Source organism: Amborella trichopoda, chromosome 5 (genome assembly GCF_054954075.1).
Source record: "Amborella trichopoda isolate Santa Cruz 75 chromosome 5, AtrichopodaSantaCruz75HAP2 v2.0, whole genome shotgun sequence".
NCBI classification, from domain to species: Eukaryota; Viridiplantae; Streptophyta; class Magnoliopsida; order Amborellales; family Amborellaceae; genus Amborella; species Amborella trichopoda.
The window spans coordinates 41,597,304-41,619,764 of record NC_142340.1 but is presented as its reverse complement, the minus strand read 5'-3'; the positions used below and the strand labels follow the sequence as shown (position 1 = coordinate 41,619,764).

At 32.0% G+C, this 22,461-nt stretch overlaps 1 long non-coding RNA gene across 1 annotated transcript; it reads left to right on the top strand.

Annotated features, from left to right (window-relative positions):
* The first annotated feature begins 852 nt into the window (after positions 1–852).
* On the top strand, positions 853–1,792 carry LOC148782109 (uncharacterized). Its single transcript, XR_016056681.1, has 2 exons — positions 853–1,023; positions 1,598–1,792. It is a non-coding gene; the product is annotated as an uncharacterized LOC148782109 (long non-coding RNA).
* Positions 1,793–22,461: the final 20,669 nt, after the last annotated feature.

The following is a 22,461-nucleotide window of genomic DNA, read 5'->3' as shown; positions in this document are numbered from 1 at the left end:
GCAATAACAGAAAATAATTCAAATAATTATGAATATATTCATGCTATTGGTAAGCAAATTTCTATTAAATGGTGGGATATATTTGTCTACAATAATTTGGAGCCAGATAATATCAAAATGAAACAAATCCCAACTACTTTTGGATCCTACTTATATGCCAACCCAAATAGTCTTGCTAAATATATATCATTCATGAGAAAAAAAAACCCTAAAGCTACCAAAGATGAACTTGAAAGACAATTATTAAAGATGTTCAAAGAAGAAGCTCAAACTACACAAATCCATCATGAAGAAAACGAACCAGAAGGAGAAGATTCAAAGGGTCAATTTGCTCATGGGTTTTCACAGAAGCAGACATTGTACTAGACTCGGCCCGGTTTATTCCTGAAATATAGTCAATATCACAATCATATCAATAATAGTAAACGTTGTAGCAGTCACATCCATTAGCAACAGTGAATATTCTCTATGGTATGCCAGCTGTCCCACTTTGTCTGTAGTACGCCAGCTACCCCACTAATATTTGTCTTCACCTGATAAAGTGTTTCTCCACTAGCATAAAGCGACAAGGCACCGACAAAATAAATCAAATACCTTCTCCACCTATCCTCACTTTTGCCAAAAGAAGATTCCCTTCCACGACTACCATCCACCTGTCCTTCATAAAAGCAGATTCCCCTGTCTGCCATTATGCTGCCAACACCAAAAGAAAAGGATTACAGCCATCCACGTGGTGGCATTACTGGCCATCAAACTAAAGCAACAAACCCAAATGAGAAAAAGATTGGAGTCCGTGTCTATAAAACCAGAAGCCCCTCTCAGAAGTAGGCATCCTGCATCCTACATCCTGGATCCTTCTCATCCTTCAACGATCCATCCTTCAGCATCCTTCTCTAGTCTTCCTCTCTGTTTTCTTTTCTCTCTTTCCCTGTAAAATTTTATGTGTGATTGTAACTACAAGAGACTACCTAGTTTCTTTCCACCAGAGTGGAAAGCCTTCTGCAGCTATTGCTTGGGTAGACTGTAAGTAATTTTCTTTCTTATTCTCTTTGTTACAGTCTGTATTTGTGATGAGTCTATAATTTCTTTAATACAGTTTGTGTGTATTATAAGTCTGTAAAGACAGTAATTTCTTATACAGTCTGTTATGCTTCCTTCTATGATGTGTAATACAGTTTGTCTGTAGAATTTGTAACATTCTATGTGAATAATATTATGTTTCATTATGCAATTTAGTTTATTATGCAATTTAGAGCAGTTTTTAGCATAAAAATTTACCGGACTACTTATTCTACTTGGTTATTAGTTGATATAGCTCCATCTTCAATATTCATTATCTTAGTAATATTCTTATATCTAGGTTACTTAAAGCTATTAATTTAACTGAGTTTGTGTGATAGTGTAGGACATCTTAAATTAGATAATAAATCTTCAGATCGAGCTTCTAATAGGGCTGTACTCCCCACAAAATGAAGAGTAATGGTGTAAATAAGAGTATTAACAACATCACTTTCAGAATATAAAATATCTTGATTTTTTTCATATTTTATGGTCCATTGTCTCGTTGTATTTAACATTTGATTTTTTACATTTTCAGGTAAATGGAAATCCCACCAACCACGAAGCCATCCAGTAAATCCACAGACTATGGCTTTTGCAACTTCCTGATCATGGTTTCCTACCATTTTACATGCAAAGGCATACATGGTCATATGTTTCATTGTATCAAGAAATTTGATGTTCAGACGTACCATCTATATTCCAATTTACAATTGTTCTCCTTGAATAGGAAGTTGTGTGTGATATTAGATCCTCTTCGAACTGAATGTCTACAGGGGTAGGTCTAGGATGATATGGTCTGGCAGTTGCTGGTTTCCAATTTTTTCCATAAGATATTCGTTGAATATTTTGATCAGAATTGTTTTCAGTAAATGTTGTTTCCATATTTTCTATTGTATCATCTATTATTGGTTCTTCTTCTTGAAGAGTTAAGGTTTCTGATTCTTGAATTATTTTGCCTTTACCTTTTACATCTTTTTCTTTTATTTCTAGTTTGGCTAATTTTGATATTAATTGATCCATAAGAGTTTTATTGTTTTCTCCTATATAAAATCTTTCTTTGTTTAGTTCAGGAGGTGGTTTGAATAATAAAGATTTTTGTGATGTTTGTATAGGATCTGGTCTTAACATATTTTCAATTCTTAATGTTCGTCTACCTATAGATTGCATACATAAATTGGTATAATTATTCTATTCTATTAAATGGGAAATTAATTCTGATCTATGTACTATTTCTCCAGTAGTCATCTTATAAGGGGTAGCTTTTGTCTCTAGTGTTGGTGCATTATCTGATTCTTTTCCTTTTATTATAATGCTCCTTTCTAGAGGATGTATGCTAGTGATTTTATTTCCTTCAGTTGTATTATAGGTAGTATATTGGGTTTCTAGGGTGTTGATTTCAAAATTAGGTATTGGGACTTTTTTCTCCTTCAAGATTTCCTTCAACAAAATAAAAAATCCTTTATTCTGTTTTTCTTCCTTAAGAAACTTGTTATATTTTTTATGAAATAATTCTATTAATCTAGGTTCAAATGTATTAAGATACCAAGTTCTAATTTCTTTATTTTCTTCCGATAAATAATCTTTTTTAATGCATTCCTTATCAATTCGTTTTTCTTCCTGCAAAGTAAATATTTGAAAATCTGTTTCAGTGTCAGAGATATCTGGATCTGCTTGATAATTACTATGGGCTTTTTTATATTGGGGTATTACTATGTTTTCTCTGGTTCTTACTAAACTTTCTATTTTTGGGTTAATAGAGGAAGTAGAACTTCTAGATGGTTCCCTAGGTTTCTTATTTGTTTTAATTTCAGAATCATCTTTACTGGTTTGACCTTTTCGTTGCTTAGTAAATAGAATTTCTATGTTTCCATCTGTATGTTCGATTATTCTATCTGGAATATTTTTAGAAGGAAGTTTTTGGAATTGTTGGTTTTCATTAGAAATAGACCATGATTCTGGTAGAATTATTTCTGACCATTCTATTGATTGAGGTGTAATCGTATTAGACTTTTCAATATTAGTTTGGAAGAATATAGTTTTTCTCTGAGTGTCTGTTTGTAAAACATTTGGGCATAAGGTAGTCATGACCTTATAATATATTCTATATACTATAGCGATATTTTGAGATCCTGGGATCATATCAAATCCTTGGGTTTTTAGGTTTAATGCCAATACTTTAAGAATATTAGGATCACTAAGGGAAATTGAATACTTAGGAAAGCAATTAAAATTTATAGGCCCACCGCATAGACTTGATTCTACCATTCCTAGTAATGAGTCAGAGAATTTATTATGTCATGTATCTCTTAAGCATATTAAAATAGAATTATTAAGTCCTAATCTAGTTAAGGGCTTAATTGCTACTTGTATTAATCTTATATGTAGATAAATATAACTTTTATTTTTGTGTTCTTGCAGTATTTTATCAGATAATAATTGAAAGTCTTCTTGATTACTTGTTATTGATAGGGTTTGTTCTACTGTTTTTATTGCATAACCTATCTTGAGATTAAAAGTTCCTTTTCTATATATATCAGATATAGGTACCTAAGGTATATTACAGTTTTGTATTTGTTTTTCTATATTATCGATTATATGTTTTTCTTATTTTTTATCCTAAGAGTATTACTAGACTGAGGTAATGCTTTCCTTGATAGATTCCTAATAAAACTTTCCATTATTAGGTTGTGGATGAGTGCATTCTGACTAACCTCTTATGTCTTTCTTGACCTCAGCGGCTCACCTGGCCATAACGGTCTCTTAGACTAGGTGTCTTTAGCCTCAACTCTCGGACCAACTTTCTCTAATGGGAAATTTAATTAGGTTTCTACCTCATAGAGTATTATCTCAGAATAATAATATTCTATTGAATAAATTTTTTTAAGGGTTTGGCTCTGATACCAATTAATGCCAAGATCTACCCTAACACAAACACAGTTAAATTAATAGCTTTAAGTAACCTAGATATAAGAATATTACTAAGATAATGAATATTGAAGATGGAGCTATATCAACTAATAACCAAGTAGAATAAGTAGTCCGATAAATTTTTATGCTAAAAACTGCTCTAAATTGCATAATAAACTAAATTGCATAATGAAACATAATATTATTCACATAGAATGTTACAAATATTACAGACAAACTGTATTACACATCATAGAAGGAAGCATAACAGACTGTATAAGAAATTACAGTCTTTACAGACTTATAATACACACAAACTGTATTAAAGAAATTACAAACTCATCACAAATATAGACTGTAACAAAGAGAATAAGAAAGAAAATTACTTACAGTCTACCCAAGCCATAGCAGCAGAAGGCTTTCCACTTTGGTGGAAAGAAACTAGGTAGTCTCTTGTAGTTACAATAACACATAAAATTTTATAGGGAAAGAGAGAAAAGAGAACAGAGAGGAAGACTAGAGAAGGATGGATCGTTGAAGGATGAGAAGGATCCAGGATGTAGGATGCAAGATGCTTGCTTCTGAGAGGGGCTTCTGGTTTTATAGACGCGGACTCCAATCGTTTTCTCATTTGGGTTTGTTGCTTTAGTTTGATGGCCAGTAATGCAACCACGTGGACGGCTGTAATCCTTTTCTTTTGGTGTTGGCAGCATAATGGCAGACAGGGGAATCTGCTTTTATGGAGGACAGGTGGATGGTAGTCGTGGAAGGGAATCTTCTTTTGGCAAAAGTGAGGACAGGCGGAGAAGGTATTTGCTTTATTTTGTCGGTGCCTTGTCGCTTTATGCTAGTGGAGAAACACTTTATCAGGTGATGACAAATATTAGTGGGGCAGCTGGCATACTATAGAGAAAGTGAGACAGCTGGCATAATGTAGAGAATCTTTACTGTTGCTGATGGATGTGACTGCTACAACTTTTACTATTACGGATATGATTATGATATTGATTATATTTCATAAATAAACCGGGCCAGGTCTAGTACAATGTCTGCTTTTATGAAAAACCACGAGCTGATTGATCTTCTGAATCTTCTCATTCTGGATTTGTGCAGTTTGAGCTTCTTCTTCGAACATCTTTAATAATTGTCTTTCAAGTTCATCTTCATGATGGATTTGTGCAAGACTATTTGGGTTGGCATATGAGTAGGATCTAAAAGTAGTTGGGATTTGTTTCATTTTGATATTATCTGGCTCCAAATTATTGTAGACAAATATATCCCACCATTTAATAGAAATTTTCTTGCCAATAGCAGGAATATATTCATAATTATTTGAATTATTTTCTGTTATTGCAAATTGCCATTTAAGAATCCATGGAATCTGGTATATGGCCATGAAGTATAAATGATAATCAATATTGGGATCCCTCCCATTATATTCAATAAATTTGGCTTGGGAATCTTGTAATGGTTCAGGTAATATTTGGGATTCCGATCCCCAAACTGCAAACCAGTTGCGAAACCAATTTGGAAAGGGATCAGATATAGGCATCTTACTGTAATATTTATTTGGGAATTATGGGGATTGTAATATTTTGGCTCTTGTAGGATTAGATCCCCATTCAGAAAATTGCAATACTTTTCGTATCTGATGTTTTGAATATGATATTATTTTACTATTCTTTTGGTAGTAATGAACGATTTCAAGTAGAACCATTTCGTACCACTCTCTGGTCTTTAATTCATTTGGAGGGCTAATATTATTGCATAAGTAATATTTAGCAACCATATTTGGGTCATCATGGGCATGGATATTTTCTATAACTGAATCAATTACAAAGGTAGTTTCTTCATACCGGGTTTTACCTGTAGAAGAGGTTTTTTTGGGAATAGGAGACTGCATAAATATTGGAGATTGGGTTTGTGGTGGTTGTTGGCTTAAATATTCAGAATATTTGGGCTTGGACTGTTTGGAGCACTAGGAGAGTAGGGTATAACACTCCTTAGTGGTGACTAAGAAATATTGGCAGGTATTATATCTAAGGATGTTTCCATAGGGGCTTTGCCCTTTTGAGAAGAAGTTGGTGTATTAGTATTCATAGATTTATTTTGATTAAATAATATTAGGGTTAAAGATGGGTCTTCTAGGTCAGATTGATCAATGTTGGCCCCCCAGCAAAAATTCTTGAGTTAAAAAGTCAGGGAGATGGTTAGTAGAAACTTTTAAATGTTCAATAGAAAAATCAAAGGAGGACAAAATTGCTTGCCATTGAGCAAAGATTTATTTTGAAACAAGATTTTGCACATCTTTAAGAAGTATTTCTTTAGCTGCTTTACAATCAGTGCGTATGAGAAAGGTAGCATTTAAAACATCACTTTGAAATTTAGTAACACAATAAACTATAGCTAATTTTTCTATTTTTTACTATGGAATAATTCTTTTGAGTTGAATTTCATGCCTTTGAAGTATATCTAACTAATTGTTCAGTATTATTTATTTTTTGTTTTAGAATACCTCCTAGGCCTAATTCAGATGCATCACATTCTATTATTTTAAATGCATTAGGATCTGAAAGTTGATAAACATGGTAATTCTTTTGCTTTTAATTTTAATTTTTTAACTTCTTGAGTATGTATATCTGTCCATTTTGGAGGATTGTTTTTCAATCTATCATATAAGGGTTTTGCATCTATAGCTAAATTTTCATCAAAAATCTACTATATAGTTGAAACATCTTAAGAATCTTTGTAATTCTTTTTTATCTAATATAATATCTGAAAATTTATCAGCAAATTGTATCGACCTTTTTATTGGTATTATTGGTCCTTGATATATGTTGTGTCCTAAGAATCTAAGTTTTGTTTGGAAAAGATTCATCTTTTTTGCAGATACTACTAGTCCTGCATTTTTTACTGCATTTATAAAAACATTAATATGCTTAAAATGTTCATCAATAGTCTCAGAAAAGATTAATACATCGTCAATATATACTATCATAAATTTATAATAGGGATTGAAAACATCATTCATTATTTTCTGGAATTCAGATGGAATTTTCTTAAGACCAAACGGCATAACATTCCATTCATATCGTCCAAATGGTACATTAAAAGCTGTTTTATATTTGTCTTCTTCTTTAATTTGGATTTGTCAATACCCAGATTTAATATCAAATTTAGAAAATATACAAGCATTGACTAATCTATCTAATAAATCTTTTTTATTTGGAATAGGATATCTTATCATTGAAGAACTTTATTTAATGGTTTATAGTTTATTACAAGTCTGGGAACTCTTCTTTTTTTTTCTACATTTTTACTTACATACAATGCAGCACAACTCCAAGGAGATGAGCTTGGTCTTATTAATTTTTTATTGATTAATTTATCTATCTCTTTTTTACAAAATTTTAGTAATGTTGAATTCATTTGTACTGGTTTAGCTTTGATAGGAATTTTATTTTCATTAAATTCTGGTTCATATGGTAATCCAACTATATGTTTTTTCCTTTCCCAAAATGCATTAGGTAATTCACTACAAATCTCATTTTCAATTTGGTTTTTAATTTTAGTAATTTTTTCTATAGTTTCAGAGTTTTGTAAATCTTTCTCTATCTTTTTGTATTTTATTTCTATTTTTAATGAGTAAAGTAAATTTTCTTTATGTTTTATGCTATCTTTAACTCTATTTATTTCTTTGAATTTGGTTTATCTATAAATTCAAATTTTATTAGATTTCCATCTCTATTTGTTTGTATTCCAGTATTATTTATGGTTATAGGATAAAGTAAGGTAAAAAATGGTATACCAAGTATTACTGCTTGGCTTAATCCTTTTACCATTTTAAATGGGGTATGAAAACAATATCCATTATTACATACAATGACATCTGATAATTTATAATTAATGAATAATCTACTTCCATCAGCAATATTTAATATTTGTGTTGTTTTATCAAAGTATTTAGTAGGTACTAATCCTTCATTTATGCAATTTAAATCTGCTTCTGAGTCTATTAGGGCTAATGATTGAAAGGTATATTCTTCTTTCATTATTATTTTGATCAATACAAACCATTTTTGTGTAATTATTTTGTTTATTATATATACAGATTTATTATTATCTATTTCTTCTATTTTAGTTCTTGAGTATTCATGTTTTTCTATTATTACAGAGTTATTATGATTATCTACTAACTGGGCAAATTCTATTTCATCAGTATCTGTTAGATTTTCTGAAATTTTATCTTGTAATTCTAATATTTTAATCCTATTTTTTAATTGTTGAACTTCTAATTTAACTTCATTTACTTCCTTTTTTAATTTTGCAATAGTTGGTTCTTTTTTATGTGCATCTTTTTTATTGATTCTTTTGATAATCTCAACAAAATTATATTCATCAGGGGGTTTGATTAAAGGAATAGGCTTATTTTTTGCTTTTGTAATATTAATGAATTGAGTTATGATTTCTCTTCTTTCATCTGGATCTGTAATTTTCTCCATTAAATCCAATATTAGAGTATCTTCTTTAGATAACATATTACAAAAACATTATTATATTTCATTATCAGATTCTTCTGTTGTACTTGTCCATAAAAAGTTTTCATCTTCAATATTTCCTATGAATGAAGTATCACTAGAATTACTAGAACTTTCAGTAGAACTATTTTCATCATAAATTTGTATAATATCATATATTTTGTTTCTAATGGTTTCATCTAAGATTATTGTATCTATTTTCTTTTTAACCTTATAATTACTTTTGTAATGTCCAACCTTTCCACATATATGAAATTTTTTGTTTCCTTTCTTATATTTATATTTTGGAGAAAATATTTTTATAAATTTCTCTTTTTTATGTTTTATGTATACTTTTGTTTCTTTTCTTTCTGGTTTATATTTTTTCTTTTTATGAAATTTATCTCTGGATTTTTCAATATTGTATCCAAATTATTCACAGAAATCACCAAGTTCTTTTTTACCAGTCATACGTTGTTTATCCAATTGTTTCTTTAGTTTCATGTCTGTACATAAGGCTAATCCTTCTGCACATATTTTAACAGATATTTCTCCTAGAGTATAAGAAGAATATGGTATTATTCTTATATTCTTATTTTTAAGTCTATTTTTTACTTTTTCAGCAAATAAATAGGATAATCCTGTTATGAATTTTTCTTTCTAATGATCTAATTGGGTATCTTCTCTCGTTAATAATCTTGAAAAAAATACATCTTTATACCATTTATAATGTGATAATGTAGGACATCTTAAATTAGATAATAAATCTTCAGATCGAGCTTCTAATAGAGCTGTACTCCCCAAAAAATGAAGAGTAATGGTGTAAATAAGAGTATTAACAACATCACTTTCAGAATATAAAATATCTTGATTTTGTTCCTGTTTTACGGTCCATTGTCTCGTTGTATTTAAAATTTGATTATATATATATATATATATATATATATATATATATATATATATATATATGGATAAACTTGAGATTAGCCCACTAGCTCATATGAACATATGAGCCCAAAGGCCCAGATTGATTCTCGGCCGATCTGACAATTACAGATGTCCGATAATATTTGAATTTTATTTTTTTTTTATACCAATCAAAATCACTTGAAATTTTAGGCATGTGTTTATAAAAACTAGGTGAATCTCAAAAAAATATTTTACATGAAATAAATTGAGCAAAATACCCCCGAAAAATTTTGGGGGGTATTTTGGTCATTTTTTATTTCATGAATAATGTTTTTATATTTTTATTAGGTGCGCCTTGATGAGAAGAACGTACACCTAAAATTTAAAGTGATTTGGATACATAGAACAAAAATAAATTTCAAGCACTACTGAACATCCGTGATCGTCAGATCGGCTCAGATTCAATCTAAGCCGTTGGGCTCATATGTTCATATGAGCTAGTGGGCTAATCCCAGATTTTTCCATATATATATATATATATATATAGAAAATATCTTCATAGACCCTATTTTCAACCTTCATTTCCTAAACCAAAAATTTCAGAAAACCTATTTTCTAACCATCCAAATAACTCTATCTATTTTTATTCCAACTATTAACCACCCAAACAAATTAAAAAAGATATTTTTTTCTAATTCTCTCTCCTCAAATGTTTCAATCTTTCTCCTCACGTGTTTCTCTCTCTAGATTGTTCTTCCTCTCTCTTTCTGCAACCCATTTCTTTCCAGCTCAACAATGGTGGAAGCCGGGTTATGGTGGGTATGGTGGTTATGGTGGGGGTAATGGGGCGTATGGTGGGGCAGCAAGCTATCGTGCTGTTGGTGGTCATGGGGCTGGTGTTTCGGGAGGAAGTGCACGTGGTGTAGCTAGTGGTGAGTAAGGTGGTGGAGGATATATAGGAAGTGGATATAGTGATTTGAATGGGATTAGAATTCTGATGCTTCTTCTCAAGGTGATGCTCAAGGCTATGGAGTCCCTCAAGCCAATGGGCCTCCCAGTTCTTAGGTTGGGTATGGTGGTTATGCTGCGCAAACAAGGCAGGCCTAGCAACAGTGAGTGGAGGAGGCTCAGCACGTTCCAACCCTCAAGCCCTTCATAGCTCACAAAGCCATCTTTTGGCTTTACATCAATAAGAGGAAACAAAAAGACCAGCCTCCCCTTCATATCATAAATATCGCTGGAATTCACCCCAAATTCATCGGAATTTCCCCCCCTACTTCCCCGATTTTTCCCCTAAAAGCCTTAAGGCCGGAATTTTGGCTGGGAATTGCTCAAAAAATGAGCATTTCAGCCTTCCTCCCATTCTAAGTTGAAGAAAGAGGGGCGGGGTTCTTGTGGTCGCCGGGAAATGAGCCGGTGATGGCTGGAAGTGGCCGGAGGTTTGTCAAAAAATGCAGTAAATTTTGGGGGTTGAGAGAGAGAGAGGGGTTTGGGACGTTGATAGGGGGAGAGAGAAAGGGAATCATGTCAAGAGAGGTGGGGTTTAGAAAACAATGTCTTTTCTAAATTTTTTTGGGCCAAAAAAGTAGTAAAAAATGAATAAAATATGTTTAGGGGGTTAAGAGATATAATAAAGTGAATTTCTTTGTAGTAAGATAGGTTTTTCAACCTTAGGTCAATAGAGAAATGAAAGTTGAAAATGGGGTATATGGAAATATTTTCCCAAAATGTATTCTAAAAAGATAAAGATGTACTTAAATAAAATAAATATGATATAAAGAAGATAAAATATGATCTAAATATCATAAACATAAATGAAAGAAGATATGAAAAAGATATATAGATGGTATCAAGATGAATATAAAAGATGTTCTAAGAAAACAAAGATGATAAAGATGATCCAAAAGATTATCCAAAAAAAAAAATCTAAAAGGTGAATATAAAAGAAAGATCTAATGATAAAGATGATCAAGAAGGAATCTAAAAGAAAGATGAACTAAAAAAAGATGATCTAAAAGAAAGAAGATTTAAAGATAAAGATGATCAAGAAGGGATCTAAAAGATGGAATCTAAAGATAAAGATGATCAAGAAGGGATCTAAAAGAAGATGATCTAAAATAAAATAAAAATAAAGATGTTCTAAAGATTGAAAGGAAAAAGATCTGAAATTTTTTATGGAGAGAGAAAAAAAAGAGTTCTAGAAAGAAAATATAGAATCTAATAAAAAGAAATCTTTTTAGATATACCTCGTTTTCCTATTTTATTTTTATTTTTGCAGAAAAATAACAACGAGATAAAAGAAAAAGAAGTTTTTTTAAATCTAAAATACCAATCTGAAGCTAAAGGTTGCCCCAATGCCTATAGGAGAAAATGAATAGTGATTTCGCATACCCTCATCACCGTACAAAATTCATCGCACGGTCACGATTGTCAGATGATATTTTATTTTTCATTTTATTTTTACAAGTTAGAATGATCTAAAATTTGGAGCGTGTTTACATCTCAGTGAGGCTCACCTAATAAAAATATAAAAATACTAATTCACAAAACAAATTGACCAAAATACCCCTACAAATCTGAGGGGGTATTTTGATCAATTTATTTCAGGTAAAATATTTTTTTGATATTTTTCGTTTATTCGCCTATTTTTTATGAATATACTCTCCAAATTTTAGATTATTTGGATTTTTAGAAAACAAATAACGAATAAAATACTACTAGACAATTGTGACTGTTTGATGAATTTTGGACGGTGATGAGGGTAGGCAAATTTACTGTTCATTTTTGCCTATAGGCATTTTGTAGTGTCTTAGTATATATATATATATATATATATATATATATATATATATATATATTGAGATTAGCTCACTAGCCTATATGAACATATGAGCCCAAAGGCCCAGATTGAATTTGAGTCGATCTGACGGTCACGACTTCGATTTATTTTTTAATTTTAATATTTTTTTTAAGAATCTAAATAACTTGAAATTTTAGGTTTCTATTCTTCTCATCAATTCGCAACTAATAAAAATATTTTAAAAATAATTCGCAAAACTAAATTGATTAAAGCACTCTCAAAATTTTCAGAGGTATTTTGGTCAAATTATTTTTTAGAAATTATTTTTTTGATATTTTTATTAGATTATTCTATTTTTGAAAAATACACGCCTAAAATTTCATATTATTTGGATTTGTAAAAAAAAAATTAAAATTAAAATACGAAATGATGTTGTGACCGTCAGATTAACCCAGATTCAATCTGGGCCGTTAGGCTCATATGAATGCATATGTTCATATGAGCTAGTGGGCTAATCCCAACATTATATATATATATATATATATATATATATATATATATATATATATATATATATATATATATATATATATATATATATATATATATATATATATATGGGTTTGTCTAGAGTGAACAACCCCTCAAAATACAAATGTTAAAGTTAGAAGGGGTTATGATGGGTGTATATATCAAAAAGATGATTACTTTCTGTTTAAAAATTTATTTTTATAGGTAACTTAACTATTAAGCAAGTGCAAATTTTTAAATTTTATAAAAGTACAATCGCATTTTGCAAGTTAGTGTCTTGGAATTTTATTGGTAGAGTACCTTTGTCTTTTAGTAAAAGTTCCATTTTTACCTTTTGTGGAGATGACAAAAGTACCCCTTGTCTTGTAGTAATTTTTACAAAATTGTCCTAACTTAATGATGAAGATATCACAAAAAATAACTTTTTTAAAAAATAGACTACAAAATTAGTAAATCTACAATTCACAACACTCTCTATCTTTAACCTTTGTAATTTGAAAGGGTTGTAAAGTTTAGATTATCGCGCTATATATATATATATCAAACAAATTATTCTCTAGACTCCTTTCCAAAAAATAATAATTTTAAAAGGACCAGGGGAAAAAGAAGGATACCTGTTTGTTATAATTGTGGAAAAGTAAGCCATTATAAGAACAAATGCAAAATAAAGAAAAAAATAGATGCCCTACAATTAGATGATAATATCAAAGATCAACTGTTTAGTATATTACAAATAAATAGAGAATCTTCAGATAGTTCTTCTAGTTCTGAATCAGAAATGCTGACTGAAGAAATAGAAAACGAAGATTTGACTCTCAGCAGCTCAGACTCAGATCATGATAATACTGATACTAATTGTTTCTGCAATACCCTTTCTAAAGAAGAAAATCTAATCTTAGATATAATAGACAAAATAATTGACTCTGAGACTAAGCGAGAAGCTTTAGTCCAATATATAAATATAGCCAAAACAAATAAAATAACTATAGTTTTGTAAAAATCTTTAGGAGAGTCGCAGACAAAAATAATAATAATCACAAGGAACCTTTTGTCTCTGAATTAAAACAAGAAATCAATGAAGTTCGAAATGAACTAATAAATCTAAAAAATAGGGTACAAATTCTAAAGTTGTCCTCCAACCCTGTAGAAGACAGTCCTGTCAATTTAGACGAAGAAATAGAATTTAATACTATCATAAATAATTATAAAAAGCATCTGCCTCCTGAGGTAGAAGAATTTCTTCCTAAGGTAGTGAAGGATGAACCATAGTCTTCTAATACAGTACAAGATTGTAATTATGTTAGTCTTCTTGACAAAGTAATTACTAAAAAATGGTTCACTATGATAAAGATAATTGTTCATAAAGAATATAGTTTCCAGACCCTTGCTTTAATAGACTCAGGTGCAGACCTGAATTGTATAAATAAAGGGCTTGTTCCTACTAAATATTTTAGTAAGACTACTCAAATCTTAAATACAGCAGATGACAGCAAGATGATTATAAATTATAAACTTTTAAATGCTGCAATATGTAATAATTGAAATTGCTTCGAGTTCCCCTGTATTATGGTAAAAGGATTAAGCCAATCTGTAATCCTGGGAGCTCCATTTTTAAACATGCTATACCCAATAAAAATTGATAGTACAGGAATTGAAACCAATATAGAAGGGCATAATGTGAAATTTGAATTTCTTGGGAAACCTAAGACTTGAGAAATCAACAATATCAAAGAAACAATTTTTAATAAAGAAAAATTCTTATACTACCTCAAAGAAGAAATTAAATATAAAGCGATAGAAACTAAGCTCTTACTCCCTGAGAATAAAAGCCTAATAGAAAATATTAAGAATAATATTGAAAGAGAAATATGTGCTGAACTACCAAATGCTTTTTGGGATAGAAAAAAGCATATTGTCAGCCTATCTTATGAAATTGATTTCCGTGAAAAAAGAATTCCCACCAAAGCTTGACCAATCCAGATGAATCCCCGGCTTCTAGAAATTAGTAAAAAGGAAATTATTGATCTGCTTCAGAAAAAACGTATTAGAAAAAGGTCCTCCCCTTGTAGTTGCTCAACATTCTATGTAGAAAAGGCTTCTGATATAGAAAGGGGAGCTCCACGATTGGTAATAAACTATAAACCACATAATAAAGCATCATGATGGATAAGGCATCCTATTCCCAATAAAAGAAATCTGCTGGATAGACTTGTAAATGCCTGTATATTCTCCAAATTTGATCTAAAGTCTGGTTATTGGCAGATCCAAATCACTGAGAAAGACAGGTACAAAACCGCTTTTAATGTTTATTTTGAGCAATAAGGATGGAATGTTAAGCCTTTTGGACTTAAAAATGCCTCTTCAGAATTCCAAAATATTATGAATGATATTTTAAATCCTTATACAAAATTTATGATAGTTTACCTTGATGATATTCTAATATTTTCTGAAAGCCTAGAACAATATTTTAAACACTTAAATGTTTCTGTCAAAGCAATTAACATGGCCGGACTAGTTGTCTCTGCCAAAAAGATTAGTCTTGCTAAAAAAAAAATAAGGTTTTTAAAACACAATCTTTTTCAAGGGAGAATAATCCCTATTGATAGGGCTATTGAATTTTCAAATAAATTCCCAAACATTATTACAGATAAAACTGAGCTTCAAAGATTTCTAGGATGTCTCAATTATATTTCTGATTTTTATAAAGATTTAGCTATTGATGCTAAACCACTATTTCAAAGATTCAAAAAGAATCCTCCTGAATGGAATGATGTACATACCTCGGCAGTTAAGAAAATAAAAATAAAAGCCAAAGAATTACCCTGCCTTACACTGTCAAATCCTTCTGCTTTCAAAATAATTGAGTGTGATGCTTCAGAAATAGGGTTGGGAAAGATTTTAAAACAAAAAATTTCAAGTACAGAACAGTTGGTTCGATTTACTTCTCGAGCTTGGAATTAGACACAGCAAAATTACTCCACGGTTAAAAAAGAGCTTTTGGCTATTGTCCACTGCGTCACCAAATTTCAAAGTGACCTGCTCAACAAGAAATTCCTAATACCACTATTTCAAAGATTAAAAAAGAATCCTCCTGAATGGAATGATGTACATACCTCAGCAATTAAGAAAATAAAAATAAAATCCAAAGAATTACCCTGCCTTACACTGTCAAATCCTTATGCTTTCAAAATAATTGAGTGTGATGCTTCCGAAATAGGGTTGGGAAGAATTTTGAAACAAAAAATTTCAAATACAGAACAGTAGGTTCGATTTACTTCTCGAGCTTGGAATCAGACACAGCAAAATTACTCCACGGTTAAAAAAGAGCTTTTAGCTATTGTCCACTGCATCACCAAATTTCAAAGTGACTTGCTCAACAAGAAATTCCTAATACAAAATGACTGCAAAGCTGCTAAAGATATACTCCACAAACACATCAAAAATCTTGTTTCTAAACAAATTTTTGCAAGTTGGCAATGTATCCTTTCTTCTTTCGAATTCGTGATTGAACATATTAAAGGCACTACTAATTACCTTCTTGATTTTTTAACCCATGAGTTTTTACAGAGGGGACAGGACGTTAGCAACAGCAAACAGGGGAAAGGGAAAAATGGAAATAGTCTCGGTGACGAGAAAAGCCTTACCAACCTCACCAATAACTCCAAATCAAATAATTAAAAGACAGGCACAAGAAATAACCTTTTCGCCTGAACCAATACCAATAAATACAACTGGAGAAAAAAGTAGGTTCTTAGAAACCTCTTTTGTACCTACTATTATAAAAGAAGCCATTCATAAAGATAAAGATCCATATGAAATAGCAAATATTTATCTGAATAATCATCTACATCAGAATAATGGTGACAAGACCCGAGAATGGTATGAAGCCATCCTCCTTGAAATAGGGTTGATTACCATAGTCCACTTTTATAAGAAAAATACTAATATAATAGCATACTCGTACTTCCAAATAAGAAAAAAAATCTCATATAGGGAATGGGGTATGGACCCTTCGAAAGCAAGAAAAATGCAATCAGAAGGCTTTACCAATAAATATTTCAATATTTCAAATATATTGAAGCCTCGCATAAAGTCTTTGCCTTTCAAAATAATAATAATTCCCATACATGGTTTATACAAATGAAAATGCCAATAGTAGGGAATTCCCGAATTGGTTCAAGAATTGGTTCCAACTATGGGGCTGAGGTACTGAAATATTCCCACCTAATTTCCAAGACTCTCAATGGAAATACATAGACTATAATAATAATGATACCAACATAGACCTTCATAAGTATATTATGGCCCTATATAACAGAAGATTATACAAATAATTGGGAATATATCCTAGAACTGGGAAAGCAAATATATATAAAGTGGTGGGATGTCTACGAAAGTAAAGCCCTTGATCCAAAAAATATAGAAATGAAAAAGGTGCCATTCTCACCCCCCGAGTCAATATGACAGACTATATAAATATAATGCGCCAACAAAACCCTACTGCCACAAAGGAAGAACTGAAAAAGAAATCGTTGCAAATGTTTGATGAAGAAGAGGAAGCTATGTCTACCTCGACACAAAATCAGGAAGACTATGCACATGATAATGAAGATATAAAATTCCGACTATCTCAAAGTGGATAAAGCTACAAAGTTTGGCCATCCCTATACTACTCGGAATGACTGCAGCCTAGAAGCACACAAGTCCTATTAGAAAATAGTAATCACCGACAACATCTTTTCACTATTCATACTTTTGTCTCTGCACCGACAGCATCTTTTCACTGTTCATACTTTTGTCTCATCACCTTTTCTTTGTTCATACCTTTTGTCGTATCACCGACACCCTTTTGTCTTATCACCTCCTGTTCACACCTTTTGTCACCTCAATCATTTCAATGTTCTTGAAACAAGTTTTTTGGAGTCCACCAGCTATAAAAGGAGGGCAGAAGCCCATTCACAGGGCACCGAGAGTTTTCCTCCCTCTGCTCATCTCTTCACCTCATCTCTACACCTCATCTTTGCACCTGTGCTTTGTATCTCATCTCTGGAACCTCATCTCGGCAACCTTATATCTCTTATTCTATCCGTCTGTTGTATATCTGGTGATGTATCTATCCACCTAGACTATACTTCTAAAAGTAAGTATATGAGTGTTTGATGTGTGATTGTAACTGGGACTGTCTGCCCAACGATTGTCCAAACGAGTGGAAGTTGTTTTCTAGTTTCTGCAAGTGCCACATGTAAGTGGTTTATTTGTGTTATTTCTTTATGCAGTTTAAGAAAGTAATTTATGTAAAAGTTAGGGATGTCTTGTATGTGAACTGGTTTGTTGTGGATGTATCATTTCCTCTATGCATCTTTTGTTTTGTAGTGTTCATCTTCTTAAAAGTGTTGTTCTTATATTTAATATCTTGAATGCTTCTTAATATTGCCTGCTGAACTAAATTAGTTAATGTTTTCCAGTGATCCGATTTACTATCTTCTCTAGAAAGGATTCTAGAGAAGAAGACATCTTTATACCACTTATAGTGGGATAGTGTTGAGCATCTAAGATTAGAAAGTAGATCTTCTGATCTAGCATCAAGTAATGCAGTACTTCCCACAAAATGGAGAGTAATAGTACATATTAGAGTATTAACTGCTGCACTTTCATTATTTACTATATCTTTGCCATATTCATTTTTGACTGCCCACTGCTTCGTGGCAATTAGTATTTCGTTTATTGCATTTTCTTCCATATGGAAATCCCACCATCGTCTTAGTCACCCTGTAAATCCACAAATAATGGCCTTGGTTATTTCTTGGTCATGATTTTCACTTATTTTACACGCAGTTGCGTGCATTGTCATATGCTTCATTAGATCATGTATTTGGTTTTCTGACATACCGTCAATATTTCAATTTACAATGGATCTCCCTGAATAAGGTACAGAGTTGGTAATCAAATCTTCTTCAAACTGGAGATCTACAGAAGTAGGCCTAGGATAATACATTCTAGTTTGAGAATTTGCCTTACTTTTCTCCCATAAACTATTCTATTTATTTCCAGGTTTTCTGTTTTGAAAGCTTGTTCTATTTAATTAAGTTCATTATTGGAAAAGGATTCTTCTTAGAGAACCATGGCTCCTTGATTAGAACTAGTCTTGAAAGATACTCCATTTTCTTTTATATTTAGCTTTGCTAATTTTTTTACTAGCTCATCCACTAAGTCTTTATTGTCATCTTTCTTTTTTATTCCTTGAAGACTAAACTATTATCTATTAATTATTGGAGGGGGTTTAAACAAAAGAGCTTTCTTCCCTTTATGGTCTTCTGGTTTTTCCCGAGGTCTATTAATTATATTTTCAATTCTTGTTGTCTGTCTTCCAATAGTTTGTAAGCAGAGATTAGTGTAATTATTCTGCTCAATTATATGTGGTATTTCATCGATTTTATGAGTATGACGATCAGTATCTCTTGGAATAATTTTATAGGGTGAAGCCTTAGTTTTAGGTTTGTCTTCCATTCTTCCTTTCGGCTGAAGACTTTGTTAAGGGGGATGAATTGAGCCCAGTTCTTCCCCTTGCATAGTATGAAAGGTTTGGTACTGTTTTTCGGTAATATTGAGACAAAAATTAGGAATTTCTCTCTCTTTTTCTCTTAGTATGCATTGTAGCCAGTCAAAGAATTTTACATTCTTTGTATGTTTTATTATAAATTTATTAAATTTCTTATGTAGAGCATCTAATAATTCATGGGGAAATTCTGCCAAGTACCAATCCCTGATATTTTTATTTTCATCGGACAAAAAGTCCTGTTTAATCCCTTCCTTATCTATTTTAAATTTTTCTTCCTTTTGAAGGGTAGAAATATTAAAATCTAGGTCAGAAAGTGTTGGTTCTTTATTTGGGGAACTAGGTTCATACATTCTATATATTGGTTGTTGTGTTTGGCGGTTGGTTCTTGTTAGTCCTTCAACTATTGGTCTTCTATGGGTTTGTTCATGTTCTGTCTGTGGAACAGAGGAAGTGGAACTTCTCGAAGGAATCCTAGAAGACCCTTCAGAAAGATTTATCCGAGTTCGGGAATTAAATTGTATTTCTATATCTCCGTCTGGGTATTCTATTATTTGCTCAGTGTCTCTATTGATTGGGGTTCTGGAATGTTGGTTTTCACAGTGTAGAGACCATTTATCAGGAAGCCTTATTTGAGACTAAGTCATAGACATGGGGATTACTGTATTGGATTTTTCCATATTGGTTTGAAAAAACACTGTTTGGCCTTTGGTGTCCTTCTGAAGTGCATTTGGACATAAGGTGTTCATTACATTATAGCATATTCTATAAACTATTGCAATGTTTTGGGATCCTGGATTCATATCAAACCCTTGGGTTTTTATTTTTAAAGTGAGAACTTTCAAAAGGTTCGGATCTATCAGGGCTACTGAAAAATTGGGGAAGCAATTAAAATATATTGATCCATAACAAAGGCTTGATTCTACTATTCTTAAAAGAGAGTCAGAAAATTGTTATGACGTTCGTCTCTCAAACACAGGAGGACAGAATTATTTAAACCAAGTCGGGTTAATGGTATTATTGCGATTTGAACAAGTCCTATATGGAAATACTTATAATCTTTATTTTTATAGTCTTGTATCATTCTATTTGCAAGTAATTGGAAACCATCTTGCTCATTGGTGATAGAAATACTTTATTTTACAGTTTTGATAGCAAAACCTGATTTAAATTCAAAGGTTCCTTTCTTGTAAACGTCTGAAGTTGGAACTTTGGGAATATTCCAATTTTGTATCTGCTTTTCTATATTATCTGTTGTTATTTCTTCTCTATTTCATACTCGTAGTGTACTATTAGAGGAAGAGGCTGTTTTTTTGCCATTTTGATAATGGTTGAATACTGAGTCAATCGGAAACAGTCCCTGTACCTTTCATTGCTCTTTCCGGCCTATCGGTAGTTTGGGTCACGACAACTTTTAGTTTCAATCTCTATTATCTTAATGGAAAACCTCTTAAAGTTCTTTAACCTTTAGAACAATATTTTCTAACAACAGTTCACCACTGTAAGCTCATGGCTCTGATACCAATTCATTAACGATCTAGCCGGCGGTAACCCTAGACCCGGCTCAGGCAACCAATAAAAGGTACCTATCAAAACCAACAGGGTCCCAGCACACAAGTAACCCTACACTAGTGGGCGGAGAATCTTTCTTCAGCCAACCACACCCAATAGTCACAAGCGAGAGTTCCCACTAGTGCTATGCATGATCTGCTCAAGGCAATGGAGATATAGAATTAAGACTATCTCGAAGAGGATAAAGCTACAGAGTTTGGCCATCCCAATACTACTCAGGACGGAACGACTGCAGCCCAGAAGCACACGAGTCCTGTTAGCAAATAATAATCACCGACAACATCTTTTCACTATTCATACTTTTGTCTCATCACCGTCAACATCTTTTCACTATTCATACTTTTGTCTCATCACCGACAACATCTTTTCATTGTTCATACTTTTGTCTCATCACCTTTCACTGTTCATACCTTTTGTCATATCACCGACACTCTGTTGTCTTATCACCTCCTGTTCACACCTTTTGTCACCTCAATCATTTCAACGGACTTGAAATAATTTTTTGGAGTCCGCCAGCTATAAAAGGAGGGCAGAAGCCCATTCACAGGGCACCGAGAGTTTTCCTCCCTCTGCTCATCTCTTCACCTCATCTCTGCACCTCATCTCTGCACCTCAGCTTCGCACCTCATCTCTATAACCTCATCTCGGTAACCTTATATCTCTTATTCTATCCCTCTGTGGTATATCTGGTGATGTATCTATCCACCTAGACTATACTTCTAAAAGTAAGTATACGAGTGGTTGATGTGTGATTGTAACTGGGACACTCTGCCCAACTATTGTCTAGACGAGTGGAAGTTGTTTTCTAGTTTCAGCAAGTGTCACATGTAAGTGGTTTAATTGTGTTATTTCTTTAAGAAGTTTAAGATAGTAATTTATGTAAAAGTTAGGGATGTCATGTATGTGAACTGGTATGTTGTGGATGTATCATTTCCTCTATGCATCTTTTGTTTTGTAGGGTTCATCTTCTTAAAATTTGTTTTCTTATATTGAATATCTTGAATGCTTCTTAATATTGCCTGCTAATTTGAATTGGTATCAGAATGATGAGCTTCAAAGATTTTTGGAATGTCCTTATTATATTGCAGATTTTTATAAAGATTTAGCTATTGATGCTAAACCACTATTTCAAATATTAAAAAAGAATCTTCCTGAATGGACAGATGTACATACCCCGACAGTTAAGAAAATAAAAATAAAAGCCAAAGAGTTACCCTGCCTTACACTGTCAAATCCTTCTGCTTTCAAAATAATAGAGTGTGATGCTTCAGAAATAGGGTTGGGAGGAATTTTAAAACAAAAAATTTCAAATACAGAACCGTTGGTTCAATTTACCTCTCGAGCTTGGAATCTGACACAGCGAAATTACTCCACGGTTAAAAAAGAGCTTTTGGCTATTGTCCACTGCGTCATCAAATTTCAAAGTGACTTGCTCAACAAGAAATTCCTAATACAAACTGACTGTAAAGCTCAGAAAGATATACTCCAAAAAGACTTCAAAAATGTTGTTTCTAAACAAATTTTTGCACGTTGGCAAGGTATCCTCACTTCTTTCGAATTCGAGATTGAACATATTAAAAGCACTACTAATTACCTTCCTGATTTTT